This window comes from Lissotriton vulgaris, chromosome 5, assembly GCF_964263255.1.
Source record: "Lissotriton vulgaris chromosome 5, aLisVul1.2, whole genome shotgun sequence".
NCBI lineage: Eukaryota > Metazoa > Chordata > Amphibia > Caudata > Salamandridae > Lissotriton > Lissotriton vulgaris.
The window spans coordinates 1,196,174,592-1,196,197,840 of record NC_141693.1 but is presented as its reverse complement, the minus strand read 5'-3'; the positions used below and the strand labels follow the sequence as shown (position 1 = coordinate 1,196,197,840).

Below are 23,249 nucleotides of genomic sequence, written 5' to 3'. Positions count from 1 at the left end.
ATGCGCGAAGAAGTGCAGTGCAGGTGGAACGAGCGGGCAGCGTCAATGGTATAATCTAGTATGAATGAATCCAACAGTGAGCACAGTGGACTACAAGGTTTAAGCATGAGTGATCAAACAGTGATAATAAAAGTGATGGTCTAAGAAGCTGACACAGCTTGTGCAAAACGAGCTACCTGATAAAAAGACTCAAGCAGTCTCGTGGAGCAAGGTGAAGGCAGTATTGCACGGCATCTAGAGAGGAATTGACACAGGTATAAGCCGTATGCAAACATGGCAAGTGAGGGGGCTCGCATAGTCAAGGAAGGGAGGCTTACCAACCACGGTGGGTCGCCGTGTTGTCGGTGCCAGGGTAGGGCTGAAGGTGGTCGAGTCACAAAGGATCAGGACGTTTCTGGGGGGAATGGGCGAACAATTATTAAAAACGCTGCAATTGCACGTAATGGAAACTACACGGAGCAGCAGCCTGGGGCTTACCCGTTTGAAACGTGGCAGATAAGGACTCGGCCCGCAATGGGGGTTTAAATTTACTGGCGCATTAACACTTCTGGGTAGCAGGAAGCTTTCCCGTAAAGTCCACAGTGATCCGTTTATTAGCCCGCAATGGGGAATAAATCAGGCGCCAAAAATAAGGCGCAATCCCACGAGCCTAGAGTGGGAAGGTAAACAGGAAACATGGGGTCAGGTAGGCAAGCTGAAAAATGGGCAAACGAGGCAAACGCCAGCGTTTGTAACACTCACCGACAATGGAGGCTTCGTGTGTATACCCTGGCAGTGGCAGTGATTCACACGGGAGCAGGAAGTTAAGGCGAGAGTCGGTGTGGGGAGTGGAAGCTGATAGGTGGATAGGAACAGCAACCGAGGGCATGATTTATTCCCCATTGCGGGCTAATAAACGGATCACTGTGGACTTTACGGGAAAGCTTCCTGCTGCCCAGAAGTGTTGATGCGCCAGTAAATTTAAACCCCCATTGCGGGCTGAGTCCTTATCTGCCACGTTTCAAACGGGCAAGCCCCAGGCTCAACCAGTCCTAGGTACACTCACTACTTGCACACAGAATAGCACGTACATTATTTAATGAATTGCATTGATGACGCCTGACTAACAAGAACAACACAGCGAGCAACTCCAGGGAAAATGGATTGAAAACTAGAATCCTTCACACACAGAAAACAACTGAGCTCAGCAGCACCGCGCACGCGCAAACGGATATCAATGGGTTGTTTCCTGCGTTCTCCTCATACCGGAGCACACCCCATACCAGGCACTAGCAGAACTTGTGCCTAGCCTTTCACTCCAAGCACGTTTTTCTCAGCTCTCTTTCAACGACTCTTCCCTGCACACTCTCATAGACCTTGAGCTATTTAACACAATTTTTTCCATTATACTCGGGAGTACACAGCTTCTATTTTCCAAGGGGATGGCGAGCCCTCTAATCTCTAATTCTTTACGACTCTCCTTCATAAAGTATCAACATATACTCCCATGTGGCCGGCCGTACTTTGTTAGCTCACAGCCTCTCGTTGCTTAACCCAATAACACTTCATCTATCCCAGCCCTCTCTATTCATCCCTCGAACCAGTTCCTTTGTGCCAGAAATCCTCAACTAACGTTACCATCGAAATGTTAATCAAATTTACCATAAAGGACGCACCGAATGCTTTCCCTCTGAGCAGCAGGCTTAGCCTAATATCCAATTAACCGCAGGATGTAACCACTAACCCTGGGTTCACAAGTACCGGGCTACTTACCATAAAGCGCCTCAAGCCCAATCAACGGTGGTGAAGCTCTATGCAACGCATTTACTATAAAATAAGTTACCATCCACGGGATCCGAACCCGTGACCCGCAAGACACCCCCAGCTCTGTAGCAGGGCAGGGAATTGACCACGAGCCACGTGACAGACAACCTGTGACGTGCAGCGCACACGCAGACCACTGCAGCTGGAGGTGCATTAACCACCCAGGGTAACTCACAACAACCACGAGAGCAAGCAGTTTATAGTCTCTCTCTCTGCCCCCCTTCTTTCTTTCTCTCTCTCTCTCCCTCCCTCCCTACCTCCCTCTCTCCCTCTCCCTCCCTCCCTCGGTTAGACTAGTATGGTTGAGTTCTGCTGTAGTAACTCCTGCTTTTAAAACACTGCGAAGCTATTAAAAATAATGCATAGAAAAATGTGCGTCCGCAAATGTGTGCAGTGCACCACAACCATTACCATTACCAACCCAAAGCCCGGCGGACACAGCTCCGTAAAGCTGTGCACAGCGCAGAAAGGATGCCCTCTTCCGCCCCCTGAAGCCCCAGCTGCGCTCAGGGATAGTGAGTGATGCATAATTCATAGCGCCTCACTGCAGCTTCCGGATGCGTGCACGTGAGTGCAGAGGCCGGGTTTGCTCTCACGGGGACGTCAGTGCTGGTGAATGCTCTCCTAGGCACAAGCTAGCGCACTGAAGCCCTCGGTACGAGTGAAGGGCTACATTCGGGCAGGGCACAAGTCCTAAAATAAGAAGTAGGGGGACTGACCTTGTTTGGCACTATGTAAGTGACATCACTGCGCGTGACATTACACACGGCATCACAGGAATTGCCATCATAACAAGCACTGGCGTTGCCAATAGGTCTATTGACAACGCCAATAACGATATATAAATATAAAATGTCATTTACAAAACCAATAGCTCAAACTTTCCTACTGCGAGACCTATTGGCAACGCCAGTGCTTGTTCTTTAGGCTATTGTGTCCAATACTCTTTAGGCATAATTCTTGTCCTGATGATGATCCCATGAATTATGTTAAAGGGATCGAAACGCCGTCGACTTGTTGAAACACCATATATTTAAATGTATACCATATGTGATATGTGTGTAATGGTGTAATTAAATTTCTGTCATTTTTCAGAAATCGTTCACTCTTTGCCTAAAAAACTCTTCTGTCTGTCTCTCTACTAACTTATCACTTTGCCAATTTGTAAGCGTGAGGGCACAGGCTTGTGTCTCACTCTTTTGAATGTAAGGTATTGTTCTTGATTGCTTTATTAGAGAGTAAAGATTTGTGATCCCTGTTCGGCTGGACAAATCACCCTACTTATTATAGGTCCACTGTGTCTATATTTATTTTTCCTTGAACTCATTTGTGCATGGGACCACTGTTTGAGAAACTTTTTAAGAGATTAGCAAACGGATATGTCTTTTGTGGTTCATTTTAATAGTGATGGCTCTTGTTCCAAACCTTTTTAACACTATATATTGATAAGCTGGAGCGTTCCCTCTAGTTGACCAATGCAGATTTTCCGCGGGTAGGGGACACGCTTCATACCTACCTTACTGTATGTGAACAACACAGTACTGCTATCATGGGCAACACTATGGTAACAGTGGTTAGTGGATTCAGTTGTTGCTATTATAGAAGACTTACATCTAACCACCAAATAAAGCAAGTCTGATGACAATGGGTAAAAAATCCACGAGAACCAGGCAGTTTCCAACAAATGTTCATGTGGTAGACAAGGTTTCTACCTTCCCTTATTTAGGGATTATTTTTGATTGTGTCTGTACTTGGTCCCCTCTCTTGATGAATAAGAGGATCATCTTAACAGGGGTAACAGACTTTTCCTCAAGACCAGGCAAGAAAACCCCAGAGGCACTAATCACATTATATTATGCTAAATGTGTATCAATAGCCATGTACGGGTGTACATATGAGAATACGTGAGAACTGGTTCACTTTAGGCAATTGAGGATACATTTTGTACAAGATTGTTCCACAATGTGTACCCTACTACATGGTCCATCAAGAATTGAGCCTTCAATAATAGGATTATATTATTGATTTACGTCCTTGATCTGGTGGTTTACAATCTGGGCAAGATCAGCTAATACTGAAAGACGGTTTCCTTGGACAGGTGGTTCACTATACGATAGTTAAGGTATGTCAGCACCTGTTCTTCAAAATTTGGGAGGAGAGAGCTGTTTGAGAATCCTGAGAAGTTGGTGAAGACTGATTTGCTATTGGTTTGCAAAAGCTTTTTGAGAGGGAGACATTCTTTAAGGGAGAAGAAGGAGCTCTAAAAACCTTTAGTCAGGGCCCACGTTAACCTACAAAAGAATTTTTCAATGGAATCAAATCTTTGGTTACTTTTAAATGCTCATCACAGTTTTTATCCACTTGTTTTAAATGTAATATGTTCCACTGCTTATTGTGGATTGTAAATGCGACTCTAATAGTCATCTAGGCCCTTGTGACTGTGATGGCACTCCCCCATCCCCCCAAATGTTTAGCACTCTACCAAGTCTTACAACTTTTATAAAACCGGAGACACAAATGTATTGTTGCCTTATTAAAAAGATTGGATTTTAGGCAAGTATGCCCAGCACTGATGTATTTTCAACCTTTGACTGATGTTTTTACTTGTTTCTCTGTTGCCAGTTTTTAGCAACTTCGGTTAAACTGAGGAAATCATTGACTGGAATACGCACTAACGAATTCTTGTAAATCTTATTTTATTATGAATTAGAGCACTGAAGTTTAATCTACTATTGTAATGGTTTATATTTCTATGTACCTATTATGGTTATGAATTTTTAACCAAATAATGAATTTGATTGATTGATTGACATTACAGGCACAGGCCACTACCATAGCTAACATGTGACTGATGTGGAGCATGTAACTCATTACCGTCATTTATCCAATTAAAAAATTGAAAGTTGACCCATTTGCCCTTCAACGTGTTCGTTCAGTGTTAATCTATGGCAAAGGAATATTTAATTAAAGAGTAATCTTAAATCAGAGGATTCTCATTCAAAATACGAAAGACTGAGAACAATGAAAGAGGACGGGAACCAACTTGCTGTCAAAACAACTATGTAATCAACAGTGGCACATACATCAGACTTTCTTCTCGTAACAGAAGAACTTAATACTATCTTAGTAGATGGTGCATTAGCAGAAGTGATTTTTTTGGACTTTTCCACTGCTTTCGATATAGTAGATCATACTATCCTTTCCGTCATGTGAAAGTGAGAATTTTCATATCAGTCTTCCAGTGGTTTTCTTCCTCTATAGAAGACTCAATGTACTCAGTTAAGCCAAGTCCCTTCTCATCAGCCTTAATATTTCTGCATGGGTTTCCCCAAGGGTTATCTCTGCCTTCCCCGCTCTTTAATCTATATGCACAGTCACCCTCCAAGCACATTCAGTCATTTGGATGCATTTCTCTTTCATAATCAGTCTTCATCAACATGCTCCTACTATGGTGGGCAGGTATCATCTCCTGAAATTAAATCCTATCAAGACATAAATACCAAGCTTGGGAAACAACAAAGATCCCTGTTTAGAGACAGTAGGGTATAAAAGTCTGGGTCTAGTTCCCTGACAAACAGAAAAGGTTCCGTCTCTAGGAGTACTATTATACGATGAACTATCATGGCATGCCCATATTTATGCACTTTGCAGTGCAAGCTACTATGCTCTACGACGGGGGACAGTGGCAGTGTTCCAGGTCCGCTCGCGGTGCAGTTCGTGAACAGTAACCCCTTTTTAAACTTTATTTTAACTCTGGGCACTGCTCTGGTTCTTTTTAAAAATTACATTGTGAGGAATTTGTGTGAAGCACCACGCTTACCTGTACTCGATCTTTTGGTCTCCCTGCCTCGGTCCGATGCGGTGTTTACCGTTGCGCGGAGGGCGGGGGAGACCGAGACAGGTACTTCCGGTTGGGAGGGCAGCGGTCTAGTTGTGGGGAGGGCACTCCTTTAAAATCAACATGACCTCGCGGACGCGCGCAGCGGGCGCACCGCCGGCAAGCCCGTCTGCGCCAATCTGCAGCCGACCGGGGCTAGGGGCCAGAACCCCTGCCGGATTTGGCCTGAGACGCTATTACAGCCCGCGGAAGCTACGCGCTCTTTGCCCAACCCGGATAGAAAATGTAAGCATAGCATTAATGTTGAGGGGGAGAGCTGGCAATGCAGCTACTGCTCTTTCAGGCAGAAGAACAAACAGAGACTAGAGAAGGTGGCCATGCACTCAGGCTATCGCTAATCAATTGTAGATCCTTAAGGAAGCACAGATTTGAAATATGTGACTTACTTTTGGAGGGTCAAATAGATGTTCTGTTTCTCACTGAGACAAGGCTGGATGCTGACTCTGCGCCTGAAATTCTGGAGGCACTCCCTAATGGCAATGGGATCGTGAGAATTGACAGACTGTCAGGAAGGGGAGGGGGCATTGCAATTATTTACAAACATGACATTCGATGCTCTCTGGTACCTGCTGACATAGTAGACGGGGAGGCAGGCCTGTTCACTATCAGTCTGGCCACTAATTACGTCGCGAAGGGGCTACTAATATATAGACCCCCGGGGCCCCATCTGCGATTTATGCCCAGCCTGATCGACTACCTTATTCAACCAGCCCTATGGTACGAAAAGCTATTGGTGCTGGGTGACATTAACTTGCATTTTGATGATGCACTCAGCTCTGGGGCACAAGAGTTGCGCCAGGAACTAGAGTGTTACAAATATTTCTAAAATCTGAACTTCCCACCCATAAACTGGGGCACTTACTTGATCATATTTTTGCCAACTGGGGTGCGCTGGAAATGGAGTCTCCGCTTCTGGGGCTTTGGTCAGATCATTTTCTGATCCCGCTTAGGATCAAGCTGCCCATCTTAAAAACACAGGAGGGTGCTAAGCCCGGTATAAAAAGAAGGAAGTGGGCTGGCTTTTCGCAGGGGCTTTTGACCTGGCATTCTTGAGGGAGGGTCCCCCCTCTGGGCAGGATGTAAATGGGGTGTGTAAAGCTTTCGAGAGACATATTACTGCTTCTCTTGACTGCACTGCACCTTGGTCTACTAAAATGTCCATGAACAGACGTAAATCTGCCCCTTGGTTTAGAGAGGAGTTATGTTGCGCTCAAACCAGCTGCAAACAATTAGAAAGGCGATGGAGAAAAGCCTTCTCAGCCCGCCTGATAGTAGATCATAAACTTAGCCTTAAGAACTACCATTCATTCATTAGGAAGGAGAAGGCAGCCTATTTTAATGATAGGATTCAAACAGCAGAGAACTCTACAAAAGAGCTGTTTAAGATCTTCAAAGAGATTTCCTCTTTGGCATCTGCTGCAGCGCCCTTCGCTGGCTTTGAGGAGTCATGCAATCGAGTCGTGAAATATTTTGCAGATAAGGTGGAGAGGATTTACTCTTCTTTTCCCAACTCTGCTCGTGATGGTAAAAGAGTGGAAAAGGAAGCTGTGGATGTGTCTGAAATGCAGGGTCTTTTTGAATTTGCTGTACCCACTCAGGACATCCTTAAAAAAATTGCCATTGGTATTAAGTCGGGTTCACCTAGGGACCCAGCTACCCCGAGGGTGCTGAGGGGTAGTATTGACGCACTAGAGCCTTTTCTGAGACATCTTTTAGAATTGTCTTATCTCATGTGTGGTCCCAGAAATGTGGAAGGAGGCTGTGGTACTTCCCCTAAAGAAGAAGCCTCATATTAGCGCTGACCAGCTTGACAATCTGCGTCCCATCTCTCTGCTTCCGTATTTTGCAAAGGTTGCGGAAAAGATTGCAAACATTCAGCTTACTGCTCACATTTGTACCAATAACCTTCTTCATTCCTCTCAGTCAGGCTTTCAGGCTATGCAGTCCACGGAATCTGCCCTGCTGTACTCTACCGAGACCATCCGGAAGTATGTGGACGAGGGACAGACCGCAGCCTTGATTCTTTTAGACTTAAGTGCCACGTTCGAGACTGTTGCCCTCCATACCCTGCTTTACGATTTAGAGCGAGGGGGTGTAGCTGGCAGAGCATTAAAGTGGATGGAATCCTTATCCGAGCGCAGCTTTCAAGTTATGCAGGGAAACTACCACTCTAGAAACATCAAGCTGATCAAGGGCGTACCTGAGGGCTTTATTTTGAGCCCAACACTGTTCAATCTCTATGTCGCCCCCTTGGCTAAAATCTCGGCTAAATATGGAATTAATGCTCTGTCCTATGCTGATGACACCCAGCTGGTGGTCTCTCAGACCCAAGCCCGGGCAGGCGCTGCTTCCAACTTTGTAGCCTGCCTCCAAGAACTGGCTGACTGGATGGCAAATAATTGCCTACGGCTAAATGGCAGTGTAGGAAGGTGGATACCGGACTATGGTTACCCGAGATTTTTTGCCTAGTGTTTAGCTGGTTTTCGACTTAATTGGCCTGGGATCCTGCTAATCAGGGCCCCAGGCTATCTGCTCTCTCTTTAAAATGGACTCCATGTACCCTAGGTACATCTCCAATTGGATATTGGGTCACCTTATCAGCCCCTGTACAGTGTAATATAGGTACCCAGGGCATAGGTGCATCCAAGGCCTACCAGGGGCTGCAGCATATCTTTTGCCACCCCTGGCTGGCCATCCAAAATGACGCAACTGGCTGATCACTCAGCTGGGGGAAGGTGGTGTAATCACCCCTTGCTTAGATACAGTATACCTATATCTAAACCTATATCTGGACACATATACACCTATAAGTCACTCCTATGGCAGGCCTTAACAATCCTGGAGGCAGAGTGCTTGGTTTTATGTAAGATGGTGCTCTAGCATGAGCTGAGCCTGTCTGCAGCTTTCGGAACCATGTCCTTATAGCTGTTCCGGGATATTGCCATACCATATACTCTTAAGTGCATTATGAACCTCGCGGTTAAATGCTATCTCTGGTTTGGCTTTATCAAAACATGTTGTGTAAGGTGTTATACTCTTTGGAATACTACCCCCTCACCAGTCCCGGGGACGGGGGTAGCATTCCACCCTTCTAGAGGAAGAAGACATGTTACTTTCCTTAAACGCGGTTAAATCTAACCAGAGCCTCAGCGTCACAAAATGGTTGCTGCTGCCACAGACACGAGTCTGGCCTCCTGCTGCTGACCGAAATTCCCACAGGGGAGGCCTGGACAATAGGTTTCCTGTCACAGGGAGGTGTTACACCACCCCAGACAGGAGATAGTGGATTGGGGCAGGGAGGGCTGAAAGAAACTAGACACTTCCTGGGGCACACAAGGTGTCCCATGCAAAGTCCAGTTCAAACCGGTGCTGGGGCACTCCAGCCCCAGCTCTGGCGCGAAACTGGACAAAGGCAAAGGGGTGTAACCACCCCCTTCCTGGGTCCCACCCATAAGCGGGACCTAGCAGGTGATCCAGCCCCGTGATTTGGAATAAAGTTAGGAGCTGTGCCAATGCACATCAGATCATCCTGACTGAAACTTTGAAACAAAACTCTGGACCCTTCGACATCCTACTCAATGTAGAAGACTGAAGAATCTCCCTTGTGGTCAAGGAGTGGCCACCCTGTGCAAGCAGGCACCATCAGCGCATCGAGGCTTTCTTTGTCGTTGCCCCCACCGGAGCTCGAGCGACAGAGACCGACAAGACCCAGACTCCCAGACATCGGACAGCCCGATCCACAGTCCCAGCAAAGCGGAGACCCGTGGAGGCAACACAAGACATGGGACCAGCCATCTTGAAAAGTCGAAGAAGTGCTACCTGTGCAGCTCCCGAGGCACCCTCGACGCTGTACTTTGGGGTTTGAGAAGCCCCTGCCCCGAGCAGTCTGCGCACCGAGGATCACCTCTCCACACTCACCGAGTGCTGCATGGGGCCCTTTTGCACTTTTCCTGCTCGACGCGTTGTCCGGTCACTTGCCAGTTGGCTAGTGGCCTCTGAGACGACGAACCTATGATTTTGAACTGCTGGTCTGGTTGCTCCAGACTGGCCCTAGCTCCTCTGAAAAGGAGCCACAGATCTGACCTTCTCGGTCCGATCCAAAAGACATCTTCGAGTCCTGCGTGGGTTGCCTTTGTCAAGGTTTGGTGACTCAGATTCGAGAACTGACACCGCCGACAGCAAGAGCCTTCGTGGGACAGCTCGTGTTCACCAGCTGGTCATCCTCGATCCTTCCTGGTCCATGTGGCAGCGGAGACAAACTACTCGACAGCACCTGATCGCAACCCGATATTGCCTAGTTCCATCCTGGTTCCATCCTGGTCACTTGCTAGTGACCTAGACTCTGTCCCCTCTGCTTTCAGGTACTCTACATCTTCGATCCACCCTTGGATCCAACCAGACTCTTCTCTCCTGGCCGCCTGCAGCATCTGTTCCTCCGGGTTCCATAGAACTTCACAAAGAAACAAAATTCACATTGAGACCTATGCACCCGCTTCCTGTGGGTGAGGTAACGAGGGTACTCCGGTGCCCCTGTAGTGATTTACATCCCTAGTGTCCTAGTTTCAAGTGGCTAAGTTCTAGTCCAGTCAGAAGTCTCCTAAACCTATAACTTTCTGATTTTTACGCACCATTGACTTGTATGGTAAACGCGGTTGCCTATAGATACTGCACTTGCATCCTGTGGGCCTTCTATGTCCTAACCTCCGTTAGTCCAGTGTAGGCCCAGCGATTCCCAAGGCTCTAGGTCTAGGCCTTACCATTGTTCGTGATGTTGTACTTATACCACTTTTTTAATATATGGTTGAGTGGCCACCTGGTCTATCCATAATTGTGCAGCTTATTGTATGTTATATTGAGTTCCTTGTTTAACGCTAGTGCTTCTGTGCTCATAAAGAGTATAGGGGATTATTCTAGAAATAAATACATATATATTTAATGGTTGTTTAGACTTGTGCAAGGTGCTCACTAGAATAGTGATCATCATATACCAGGCCAACTTCTCACAGGCAGCAAGACCGAGGTGTTGGTGATTGGGAAGGCTCCTTCCGTATGGTCTTCAGCATGGTGGCCCCAGTCATTGGGCCCAACTCCCACACCTTGTGAGCAGGCTAAGAACCTTGGGGTTTGGGTGGATAATAAGCGGTCTTTCGATTACCACACCAGGCGGGTGGCAGGCGCCTGTTTTGGCATCTTGAAGAGACTGTGGAAAACCCTTGACGCCCTCCCCACTGTATCTAGGAAGATCCTTGTCCATGCCATGGTAACATCTCGCCTGGACTATGGCAACCTTCTGTATCTGGGTGCAACTGTTAGATGCTTGCAGTGCATCCAGAATGCAGCAGCAAGATTAGTCCTCATGCTCCCTAAGAGGGTCTCAGCTACTGGTGTGCTGGCTTCTCTGCACTGGCTCCCCATCAGGGAGAGGGTAAAGTTCAAGTCTTTGTGCGTGAGTCACCGGATCTTACAAAGAAAGGGGCCTACATATCTGCACAATTTTCTAACACCCTATGTACCGACCAGACTTTTAAGGTGAGGCGGGAAAGGTACGGTGCATGTCCCCAATATTAAGAGAGTAAGGATGGGTGGGCGCTCGTTTCGATACCCGGCTGCCCAGTTGTGGAACTCGCTCCCTCAGGCACTCCGGTTGGAGCGCTCTGAAACGATCTTCTGGAAAGGTATGAAGACCCACCCTTTCCCTGCTTCTTAATCTGTTTTGTTTGGTAGGTGTTGCTGTTCGCTTACTGCCACTGTAGCCCAGGGACACACTGGCCTCAGTGTAATCAGGCGCTTTACAAATGTAACTATTATTATTATTTACAAATTTAACTATTATTATGAGGGTTAAAATATGGCTTTAAATAATTCCCTTCCAACAGAGACGTGTTCCAATTATAATCGATATGTGTGATCTCTAAATTTGGCTATTGTAATAGTCTGTATTTAGCAATGGGTAAATCAAAATTACAAAAAGGTCAGAAGGTGGCAATTTGATTGATTTTGCTTAAAAAGAAATGACATCTCATTTATGGTGTCCACACACCTCCATGGGTTAACGGCAGAGAAGAACAATAGTTACTTACCTGTAATCTGGGCTCTCCAGTATTGGTGTCTTTCATAGATTCACATGCCTGAATCATTCCCCGTCGTCGGAGTGGGAGTCCCACGGTACATAAAAAAGCCATAATATGCCATAAATATGTAGTAAATACTAATAAAAATAAACCAGGAAGTAAAGTAGCCAATGCTACAGTAGGAAAAACGTCCACATCTATGACTATCCTAGTCATTTTGTATAGTCCAAACTACAGCCATTCAGGCGCCAGCACCCACCAGAATGTTCTCCCCAGAGGCTCAGGCTCTCAGATTTTCTCGCAAGGAGTGAAGGTAAACCAAAATAGCCTAAAAAGCCTCTGAGGGGAGGTGGGCGGGTTGCATGTGAATCTATGAAAGACACCAATACTGGAGAACCACAGATTACAGGCAAGTAACTATTCTTCTTCTCCAGTATTATGGGGTGTCTTTCATAGATTCACATGCCTGAATCAGAGTAGCTAGCAGTACATATGCTTGCTAGGCAGACGCCAATGGTTTTAAAGTTTGTCAGCATATAAGTCATTAGACAGTGTAAACTGAAAATGCACATATTATTTAAGCATAGGAAAATGCAATCATGTAAGCATGTGTAAAAACATAACATATAAAGCGTCTGACAGCAGTAAAGGAGGTGGGAAACAGAGGCTCACCTTATTTGAAAAGATTTCGTAGAACTGCACGACCCACAAAAGTATCAGCTTCCCTGGCTGCCTCCAGACAGTAATGCTTGGTAAATGTATGGCGACTAGCCCAAGTAGCCGCTCTGCAGATATGCTGAAGAGGAACTCCAGCAAATAAGGCCGGAGACGATGACATTGCTCTTGTGGAATGAGCTCTAGGAGCTGCTTGCAACGGTTGTCCTGCTTGCATATGGCAAAAGGCAATGGCAGAAGATATCCATCTTGCAATAGTTTGTTTTGAAACTGCCTGCCCCTTATGAATAGCACCGTAGGTGATAAAGTTGGTCAGAAGAGCGTAAGGCGGATGTCCTCTGTAGATAGAATTTAAGACATCTTTTAACATCCAGCGTATGCAACGCCCTTTCCGCCGGTGTTTGCGGGTTAGGAAAATATGACCTTCAGAATTATAGGTTCGTTAAGGTGAAAGTCCGAAGGTACCTTAGGAATGTACTTCGGATTAGTGCGGAGTATTACAGAGTCACTTGTAAATTGCAGGAAAGGATGGTGAACTGTAAAGGCCTGAAGATCACTGACTCTTCTGGAGGATGTCAAAGCCAGCAACAGTGCTACCTTCCACAAGAGATATTTGAGGTCGGCCTTGTAGATGGGTTCGAAAGGATGACTCATAAGTTGTGCCAGTACAACGTTAAGATGCCACACCGGAGGTGGTCGTCGTACTGGAGGGAACATCCTAAAGAGTCCTTTAAAGAATTGTTGTACAATCCTCGCAAAGTATAAGGAATTAGTACCATCCTGCCGATATCTAGAAATCGCTGGCAGGAAAACTTTCAGAGTTGCGTGAGACAGGCCTGATTTTGCTAAATGTAGGAAGAAAGGTAGAATCTCTTCCGGCGTTGCTGAAAACGGGTGAACCCCGTTAGCATGACACCAGATGCAGAAACGCTTCCATTTTAGACTGTATGTCTTTATGGTAGCCGGTGCCCTTGCCTTGGCCAGTGCCTCCTTGCATTCCTCTGGGATGTTTAGGTGGGCGAACTCATGGTACTCGGGCGCTAAGCCGCTAATCTCAGTGATGTTGGATCTGGATGATAGACCTGACCGTTCTGCATGCTGAGTAAGTTCGAGATTGGATTCAACTGAATCGGTTTGCACTCTGACAGCAGAAGAAGTTCTGTAAACCAATACTGGCGCGGCCATCTGGGGGCAATCAGGATCAGTCTGCACGGTTCCTTTTTCATTTTCCGCAGAACCCTGGGGACTAGTGGAATCGGCGGAAAAGCGTATGCATATGTCAGAGACCAGTCTATCGAAAACGCATTCCCCTGAGAGCCGTTGTGGGGATGCCAGCTTGCAAAGAATTGCCATTTGCTGTTGGCTTTTGTCGCAAATAGATCTAGGTCTGGACGACCCCACAGGCGAAAGATGCGTTACACTGTCTGCTGATGTAGTTCCCACTGGTGAGTGGAGACCGTCGTCCTGCTGAGTGTGTCTGCCAAGACATTCTCTATTCCCAGAACATGCACTGCTTGAAGATTTACATTGTGCTTAAAGGCCCATGCCCATAATTCTTGGGCTTCCTGGGAGAGCAGAAGAGATCGAGTTCCTCCTTGCTTGTTGACGTAATGCATGCTTGTTGTGTTGTCTGTTCTTATCAACACATTGGAATCCTGAATGACTGCATGAAACGCCTTGAGTGCAAGAAAAATGGCTCTCAGCTCCAGACGGTTGATGTGCCATCGTTGTTGTGGAGCAGTCCACTTGCCGCTGATTGTGAGGCCTTGAAGGTGCGCTCCCCAGCCCTCGAGAGATGCATCCGTCGTGATGGTGAGGCTCGGTGACTCTTGAAGAAATGCACACCCCTGCTGGAGATGTCGTTTTTGTGTCCACCAGCGTAGTGAGTTTTGCATTAGCGGTGTTATGCTGATAAGATCCTCGAACGCTCCGGAGACCTGTAACCACTGCCGCGTTAGCTCTTCCTGGGGGGGTCTCATTCTGAGGCGACAGTTCGGCAGCAATGGGAAGCAAGAAGATACCATCCCCAGAAAGGACTTGTATTTCCGAACTGAAACTGACTTTTTTGATAACCGATTCTGCGCCATGTTTTTTTATCTTTATTTGTCTCCCTTCCGAGACAAAGGCTTGGAGCTTCTGGGTGTCCAATGTTGCTCCCAAGAAAGCTTGTCTTTGAGAAGGTCTCAAGTGGGATTTTTCGAGATTGATGGAAAGGCCCAGAGATTGGAACAGGTGTAGACACTGTTGCAGATGAGATTGCACGACTTCGAGAATTCGCCTTTATAAGGCAGTCGTATGGGAAAATTTGGATTCCCTCCAGCCGGAGGTGCACCACTACTGGAGCCAGAACCTTGGTAAAAACCCTTGGCGCTGACCGTAGTCCGAAAGGAAGAACTTTGAATTGGTAATCCCTGCCAGCCACCCTGAAGCGCAGGAATTTTCTGTGGCGAGGTAGAATGGGAATATGGAAATATGCATCTTGGAGATCTAAGGTGACCATGAAATCTCCTGCTGCCAACAGATGCAATATTTCCTGGAGCGATAGCTTCCTGAAAGTTAATTTTCTTAAGTACTTGTTTAGAGCGCGAAGATCTAGAATCGGGCGCTACTCTCCGTTTTTCTTCTTTATTAGAAAAAATCTGGAGTAAAATCCCATTCCTCATTTTCTGAGGTACGCTCTCGATCGCTCCTTTTTGCATCATCAATCTGATTTGGGCAAATAGCTCCTTCAGGTGAGCTGGGGGTGGTCCTTTCGGGGAAATATTTGGAGGAAATTTCTCGAATTCTAAGGCATGACCCCTGGCCACAATGTCCAGGACCCATTTGTCTGATGTTATTGACTGCCAACTTGAGTAAAATTTGTCTATTCGTCCTCCAATTCTTTCTTGTGAGCTGGGCAACGGTGGTGGCAGGCGAAAAGTCTCATTGGTGCTCATCTTTTCCGCGGTAATTCGCCTTTCCTCTGTTTTGGGCATAAGTGGGCTTTCTTTGGCCGTAAGATTGATAGCGTTGAGTATGGTATCGTTGATTGTTTTGTCTGTAAGAGGATTGTTGGTTATATCCACCTCTGGTAGAGGACGCTCCTCGTCCTCTCGCTCCTCGAAAGGGCGGTTTACGGAATTTAAGGGAACCTAAGGATTTTGCAGTTTCAGAATCCATCTTTATTGTTTGTAAGGTGTCCTCCACCTGAGGGCCAAACAGATATTCCCCATCATATGGTAAGTCCAGCACCTTATTTTGGACTTCTTGTCTAAAGGAAGTAGACCGTAGCCAACCCTGTCTGCGAAGAACCGCAGCTCCCGCTAGCTGCCCAAAACCCATTGAGGCAACATCCACTGCTGAGTCAATAATCTCTTCTGAGATTCTTTGACCTTCCTGAAGTATCTTGAGCGCTTCAGCCTTAGAAGGTTCAGGTAGGAGATCAAGAAATGGTGCAATGTCCGACCACATCTGTCGGTCATACCTTCCTAAGATGGCCAATGAACTTGCCGCTCGAACTGTCGTAGCCGCCATAGTGGAGACACGTTTCCCTATCGAATCTAGGCGTTTGCCATCTCTGTCTGGCGGGGCCGTAAGCGGAAAAGAGGGATTCCGAGCCCTCTTTTGTGCTGCCTGGACTATCACAGAGTCAAGTTTCGGCTGTCCGATAAGGCACGCAAGAGATTTGTCCGGTGCTCTGTATTTCTTTTCCAAATGTGGCAGGATTGGAGGAATGGATGCTGGGGTTGCCATGACCTTTATACCCTCCTGCCAAATAAAATCAATGATGGGTATAGATTTAATCGGTTTCCTGGGCTGGTCTTTAAAGTCATATAGGAAACAGTCTTGCTCCTTATGCTCCATGTTGATATGAAAACGTTTAGTAGCACGTTCCATTAAAAGGTGGAAGCTAACCACATCCACTGGTGGTGAAATGGAGACTGCTTGATGCGAAAGGGAAGGTGTTTGATCCCGATATTCATCCCACTCCGACTCATCCTTGCTCCTCCTCATCAGAAGACTGAGGATCTACTTCCTCCACCTGAGATTGTGAAGTAGGTAAAGCAGGATTTGTTGGTTGCAATACTGGCACCGGTACTACAGTGGCCGGAGTAGCAGGCACTGAGCCTGTAGTTTCGGAAGGCGGAAACCTTCTATAGTAATCGTCCAACATGTATTGAAGGTTGGTCAGTAAAGCTACAGGTACTTGTGCGACAGGTAAACTGTCCACCTGGGGCGCCATCTGTACGGGTGGTTGTTCCTCCTGTTCGTCCTCCTGCAACTTTCTATTCAGCTCAGAAGGACTAGTGGCAAATCCGAATGTATGAACCACGTCATCCTCACTATCCGAGTCAAAAAGCCGGTCAGGCACCTGTGATGATGGCTTTGGTGTTAAGAACACCGTAGACTGTGACCATACCTGCAACGCAGTGCAAGATGAGAATTGCGGTGTCGACGGTGTGTTTTCCACTGCTTCAGTAGGAGATATCAAAGGCTCCGTCGATATTGTCGTCAACGGAACGGACTTCGTCGACGGAATGGACTTCGTCGATGGAATGGACTTCGTCGACGGATCGGGCTTCGTCGACGGATCGGGCTTCGTCGACGGATCGGGCTTCGTCGACGGATCGGGCTTCGTCGACAGATCGGGCTTCGTCGACAGATCGGGCTTCGTCGACAGATCGGGCTTCGTCGACAGATCGGGCTTCGTCGACAGATCGGGCTTCGTCGACAGATCGGGCTTCGTCGACAGATCGGGCTTCGTCGACGGAATGGACTTTGTCGACGGAATGGACTTTGTCGACGGAATGGACTTTGCCGACGGAATGGACTTTGCCGACGGAATGGACTTTGCCGACGGAATGGACTTTGCCGACGGAATGGACTTTGCCGACGGAATGGACTTTGCCGACGGAATGGACTTTGCCGACGGAATGGACTTTGCCGACGGATCGGGCTTCGTCGACGAGATGGTCTTCGTCGACGGAATGGACTTTGTCGACGGAATGGACTTTGTCGACGGAATGGACTTTGTCGACGGAATGGACTTTGTCGACGGAATGGACTTTGTCGACGGAATGGACTTTGTCGACGGAATGGACTTTGTCGACGGAATGGACTTTGCCGACGGAATGGACTTTGTCGACGGAATGGACTTTGCCGACGGAATGGACTTTGCCGACGGATCGGGCTTCGTCGACGGGATGGTCTTCGTCGACGGAATGGACTTTGTCGACGGAATGGACTTTGCCGACGGATCGGGCTTAGTCGACGGGCTGATCGTCGTCGACGGTACTACCTTCGCTGACGCCTTCGTCGACGGTGGCAACTTCGTTGGTGGAATGGAGCTCTCCGACGAAGCCTTTGATGACATCTTCTTAGTCGACGGCAGAGCCTTCAGCGTAGACGATGACGAGGTGTCGACGTTGGTCGTCGTCGACGAAATTGGTCTTACCGTTACATAGACCATGGTAGGGGAAGAAGCTGTCGTCGTCATAATCATCGAAGGTTTAGGAGATGAGAAGGTCATCATCGACGTGGATGATGCGTCGACGGAGGTCTTCGTCGACGAATAAACAGAAGAAGGAGTCGTCGACGAGCAAGAAAATTCCTGAGGTGAAATCTTGTCAGCTTTCTGAGGCAAACTCTTGGTGGACCGTTTTTGAGGTATAGAAGAAACCTCTAAGTCCTTGCCTGAGGGGGCAACCTCGGAAGAGGAAGGCTAGTCAGAACCTTTAGAAGGTTGATGCTTCTTAGCAACCTTAGCCCCAGGAGATGGCAAAACCTCAGACGCAGGCCTCTTTTTTGACACTGAAGTGGAACTCGAGGCAATACTGCCAACCTCAGACACAGGATTATCAGAATCCTTAAGCCTTTGTAGCCACAAAAGCAACCAACCCTCTCTGTCTCTGAGAGTCTTTTGAGGAAAGGTTCTGCAGATCTTACAGTCCTTGACTTGATGATCTGGGTAGAGGAAATAAATACATTTCTTGTGTGGGTCCTCTTTAAAAAGCTGGAGCTTACCACAAGATTCACAGGCTCTGAACAGAGACTTCTTTGAAGACATACTTGAAGAAATGATCCAAAAGGAAGAAAAGTTGAAAGAACTTAGCAGAGCTCAGGGAGACTCCCTTCACACGATGTGCGGTAGAAAATCTGAGAGCCTGAGCCTCTGGGGAGAACATTCTGGTGGGTGCTGGCGCCTGATTAGCTGTAGTTTGGACTATACAAAATGACTAGGATAGTCATAGATGTGGAAGTTTTTCCTACTGTAGCATTGGCTACTTTACTTCCTGGTTTATTTTTATTAGTATTTACTACATATTTATGGCATATTATTGCTTTTTTATGTACCGTGGGACTCCCACTCCAACGACGGGGAATGATTCAGGCATGTGAATCTATGAAAGACACCCCTAATACTGGAGAACTTCAGATTTCTGTGTTTAATCCACATGGCTGGATATATCTCCCCTGCCTGTCTTAATAAAGCACTACACAACATCTTGCCTCCTTCACTCGGAAAGGACTCTCCTCTTTAATAAACAAGCATTGGTAATGCATTGGTTTCACCTATGTACCGACAAAGAGCTATTTCGTCATTCATCGTCCAGAAAATGGAAAGAGCTCCCTAACAGATAACACAGAAGGTGGAGAGGATGTGGTGCAGCGGCCCGAGCTGCTGACTCAAGAGCTGGTGATCTCTGTTTGAGTCGAGTGTCGGCAGCCCATCCTGTGATCCTATGCAAATAACTTAATTTCGGATGATAAATTGTTTTATAAATATGCTGAAAGAGTAAAAGGCAAAAATTTATGAAAATATATTTCAACCAAACCGGATGTTAACAGTATTTTGGCAGTGGGAAACTGATAAGCGAAGCAGACAAGGAACAAGCATTGGTAAATGCAGGAAAATATGCTACAGCCAAAAGAAATGGAGGAAAGGTAAGTGGCAGGCACAGGAACCAATGAGAAGCCAGGAAAGAGAGGAGGTGGGATGTAAGTTACTTTTCTTTTTATATTAAAATCAATAGATTTCTCAAGAACAGACTAAGCTCTGTGCAGGCGAACCCTGAAAATAGTGTTGAAGAGAATGTAGATCCTTTAGATATTTTGAGCTCAAACAATTAACTCTTAGCTAAGACCGATAAAATGATACTTTCGATTCATAAAAGAATTAAAAGCATTTCTCTTTTTCTAACTCTTCATTCTAAGTATTTCGTGTTTTAAGGGTTTCACAGCCCAAGAAACCCCTGTGGTATTAGAAGCAATTTAAATCAAATTCAAATCAAATACTTTTTAGATGCTAGGAAAGTCGGTGTCAACTTGCAAAATATGCATACACAACACATAGCCTTAAACCCTTTCAATTCCATTGGATGCCAATATATATATTTTTTAAAACAGCATTGTCAGTATTTGAAAACTGTTAGCATTGCAAGAGCAACAACAACAATTTGTTACTCATGATTTTGTTAACATAAAAATCTTCTGGGTAAGTCGCAAGCCCCCTGTGCCTAATAAATATAAAAAAAATATGTAATGTGCAAAATATATTTGAGTAAACTCCACGTCCTGTATAGGATCTACAAGATAGTCTCTAACCCATCATGTAATGTACAGCACTCCGTTGCTTCTTAGCTAGGGCTGCGCTATATAAATAGTGTTATAGTAAAGTTCAATCACTATATTGAGCTACTGTGGGGTGGAAGGATACATTTTCTTAAGGCTTTTAACACAATCCTTACTTATGGGAATGACGAAAATGTCTATCTGAGAACAGAAGAAATTTGAAGGCCAGCCTTTCCTACAGTAGAACATGTGTTGCTTCACTTCCTTGTATGTTCTCAGGTCGTTGAAGAACAGTACATGCAAACTATTTTCTTTTTTAAATGATTGAGGTATTTGAATTGAAAGTCTCTTTGGCTTCCTTAGGGTGTTCATAGATGACGCAGGAAGATGAAGGTGCTCGTTCTACTGGTATCCCGAAACCAAGAAGTCACACTCAGAAAAATTAGGATGCTGTTTTCACAGAGCAGATCATCTACACTGTATGGAAACCTCACATGTGGATCTTATGACAGAGGAAAATACTTGGAAACCACCATTGTGATGAGAGTAAAGGGGCTATGAAGAACATTCTTGTCCTACATCACTGTAGCTCAAGCAAGGGCATGAACAAAAGAGGTAGTGGGAGAAAATCCTAAAGATAAAACATCTAGGGCCAGATGTAGGTAAATCCGATTTACCGACTTTTAAATACCGAGTCATACCGATTCAGTATTTAAAAGTCAGTAAATTGGAAGGAGGCATATGTAGGTAAAAAATTACCGAATCTGTAAGAGTCGGTATTTACCGAATCTGTAAATACCGATTCTGTTTTTCCCATTGATTCCTATGGGCCTTGAAGCCCAGAGGAATCAATGTGAAATACAGATTCGGTATTTACAGAATCGGTAAATACCGAATCCTGCAAGGGTGCAGGGGGTGTCACTTTGACACCCTCTAGCGGATGTATGACGGTACCACGCGTACTTTTACAACGCGTACCGTTACAACGCTACTTTTACCACGCAAGTCGTTACAACGACTTGCGTGGAGGGGCGCTGGATAGTAAATTTTTTAATTTACTATTCCAACTCCAGTCCCCGTGGACTCTAGGGAAGGAGTTGGATAGTAAATTAAACTATTTACTATCCTGGAGCGCCCTCCAGCGCAAGTCGTTGTAACGACTTGCGTGGTAAAAGTAGCGTAGTAACAGCACTGCGTTGTAAAAAATGTGTGCTAACCGCTGTATACCCCCTCTAGCACCCCAATTCTGGACTTGTGTGCAATGTGGCACACAGACATGCCCTAAGGGCATGTCTGTGTGTCACATTGCACAGGTATGCATGCACAGATGTGCATGCACACCTGAATTCGGTATTTTACCACCCAATAGGATTGGGTGGTAAAATACCGATTTTTAAGGGCCTGTGGCACTCTTAGGAGTGCCACCTACATGTGGTTTTTCCGAATCGGTAAATATACCGATTCGGTATTTTACCGATTCTGTAAATTTACAGATTCTGTAACTTTACAGAATCGGTAAAATATAGGCCCCCTACATCTGGAAACCCTAATACCGGTCGGTAACCGACGAATTCGGCCGTTACCGACTGGTATTAGGGCTCCTACATCTGGCCCCTAATGAGACAATTAGTATGGCAATCCCAGGTAAGCTGAACTTGAAGAACCTCAGCATACTCAACATTTGGCGCTTTTAATTTTGTTGTTAGGTTTTGAAGTCTCCATCTGCACTGAACGTCCCCCTGAGAAGGCACCTGCTCAGTGAGTCTGAAGTAACATTCTCCAAGCCTGACACATGTAAGCTGTCAGATGCATCTCTTTGACCGAAAGCCAAAATCAGAATGTTTCAACCTCCTTTGAGAGGATACGGGCACTGCCCCTCTTTGCTTGAAAGGATGCACTGTCACAATTGAATTACCCATACACATAAGAAACGAGATGGTCTTTGTTGATACAAAAAATTACTTGAGTGTGACTGCGGTCAATTCCATCAAACTGATCTTTTGAGGACTTTCAAATGGTCCCTGGCACATCCATGCTAACTGACTGTATTCGGAAGGCATTCTGAAAATATTCTACATGGAGTGTGCTTCTAAAGTGAAACAGCCAGGGACTAAGGTCCAAAAAAAGTCTTGAAAGGTTATCAGATGCAGCCATGCACCAAGAACAAGAACAAAGAAGATCCAGAATCTTTGTAGGCAGACCAAAGAACTGTGACCTTTGCACCAACAGAAAATTGCACTTAGTCAATATGATATGGAGACCTACGCTTCAGAGCAGCTTGTTGTATGATAGTAATAATCCAGTGTTTCAGATGAAGGTAGACACAAATTTCTATTTTACAGAGGCATGCTGCTTCCATTATCAAACATTATGAAAAAGCCTGCTCTGGGCCTGGGATGGTCTACGCCGTCTGTCTGGTGCTCTGGCGCTCTCAGCAAATAAGATGCCAATCGTTCGGCAACCAGCTTTTCCTCCTCTTCAGCCCTCCGGTATTGTTAAACACGCCACTCGGCTGGGGTTGACTACATTAGCTGAACTCTACCCGGGGAACACATTCTATTCTCCCGCTGACGATTCTGGTCCCATGTACACTTTACTTTTTTATCAGCTTCGCGCTATCTGCAGGGAGCTGCATCCTTCGTTCCCCTTGCCTCCCCCTCGATGACCACTCTTGACTTTCTGTATTAGTCTCCTTCTCCTCAGAAGTTGGTTACCAAACTCACGCTGGCCGCCACTTCCATCTCCACTGTCCTCACTCGTGTGGCATGGTGCGAGAATCTTGGTGTTGATGTCTCCCAAGCTGACTGGCTTTATTGTAGCAACCAGAAGAAGCGACTATCCCCGAACTATCGCCTGCTCCTAATTAATTTTAAATATTTACACAGGGTTTACCGCACCTCCGTTCAGCTACATAAGCTGGAACTCACCTCCAGCGATAAGATGCCTGCGCTGTTCTGCTCCCGCAGCGTTTTTCTCCCATCTCGCCTGGTTATGCCCAAAGGTCTCGGACTATTGGCGTGAGGTCTGTACTACTATCTCCGAGATCACTTCCTCAGCGGTTCGGCCCGACCCTCCGCTATGCCTCCTAGGCTTTGTTAAATATTGCCCAGACTCCTCCTGTCGCTTGATTGCTATGCTGCTTGTCTGCACGGCATAGGGTGTCCATGTGCTGGGGGCGCAAACCTGAACTTAAGTTCACCCAATGGCTCGAGGATGCATCGCGATGCCAGACCCTTCTATCTGAATTCTGG

General features: G+C 46.3%; 1 pseudogene; it reads left to right on the top strand.

Annotated features, from left to right (window-relative positions):
- Nucleotides 1-7,262, top strand: part of LOC147712261 (uncharacterized) — a 29,563-nt pseudogene extending 22,301 nt beyond the window's left edge.
- Nucleotides 7,263-23,249: the final 15,987 nt, after the last annotated feature.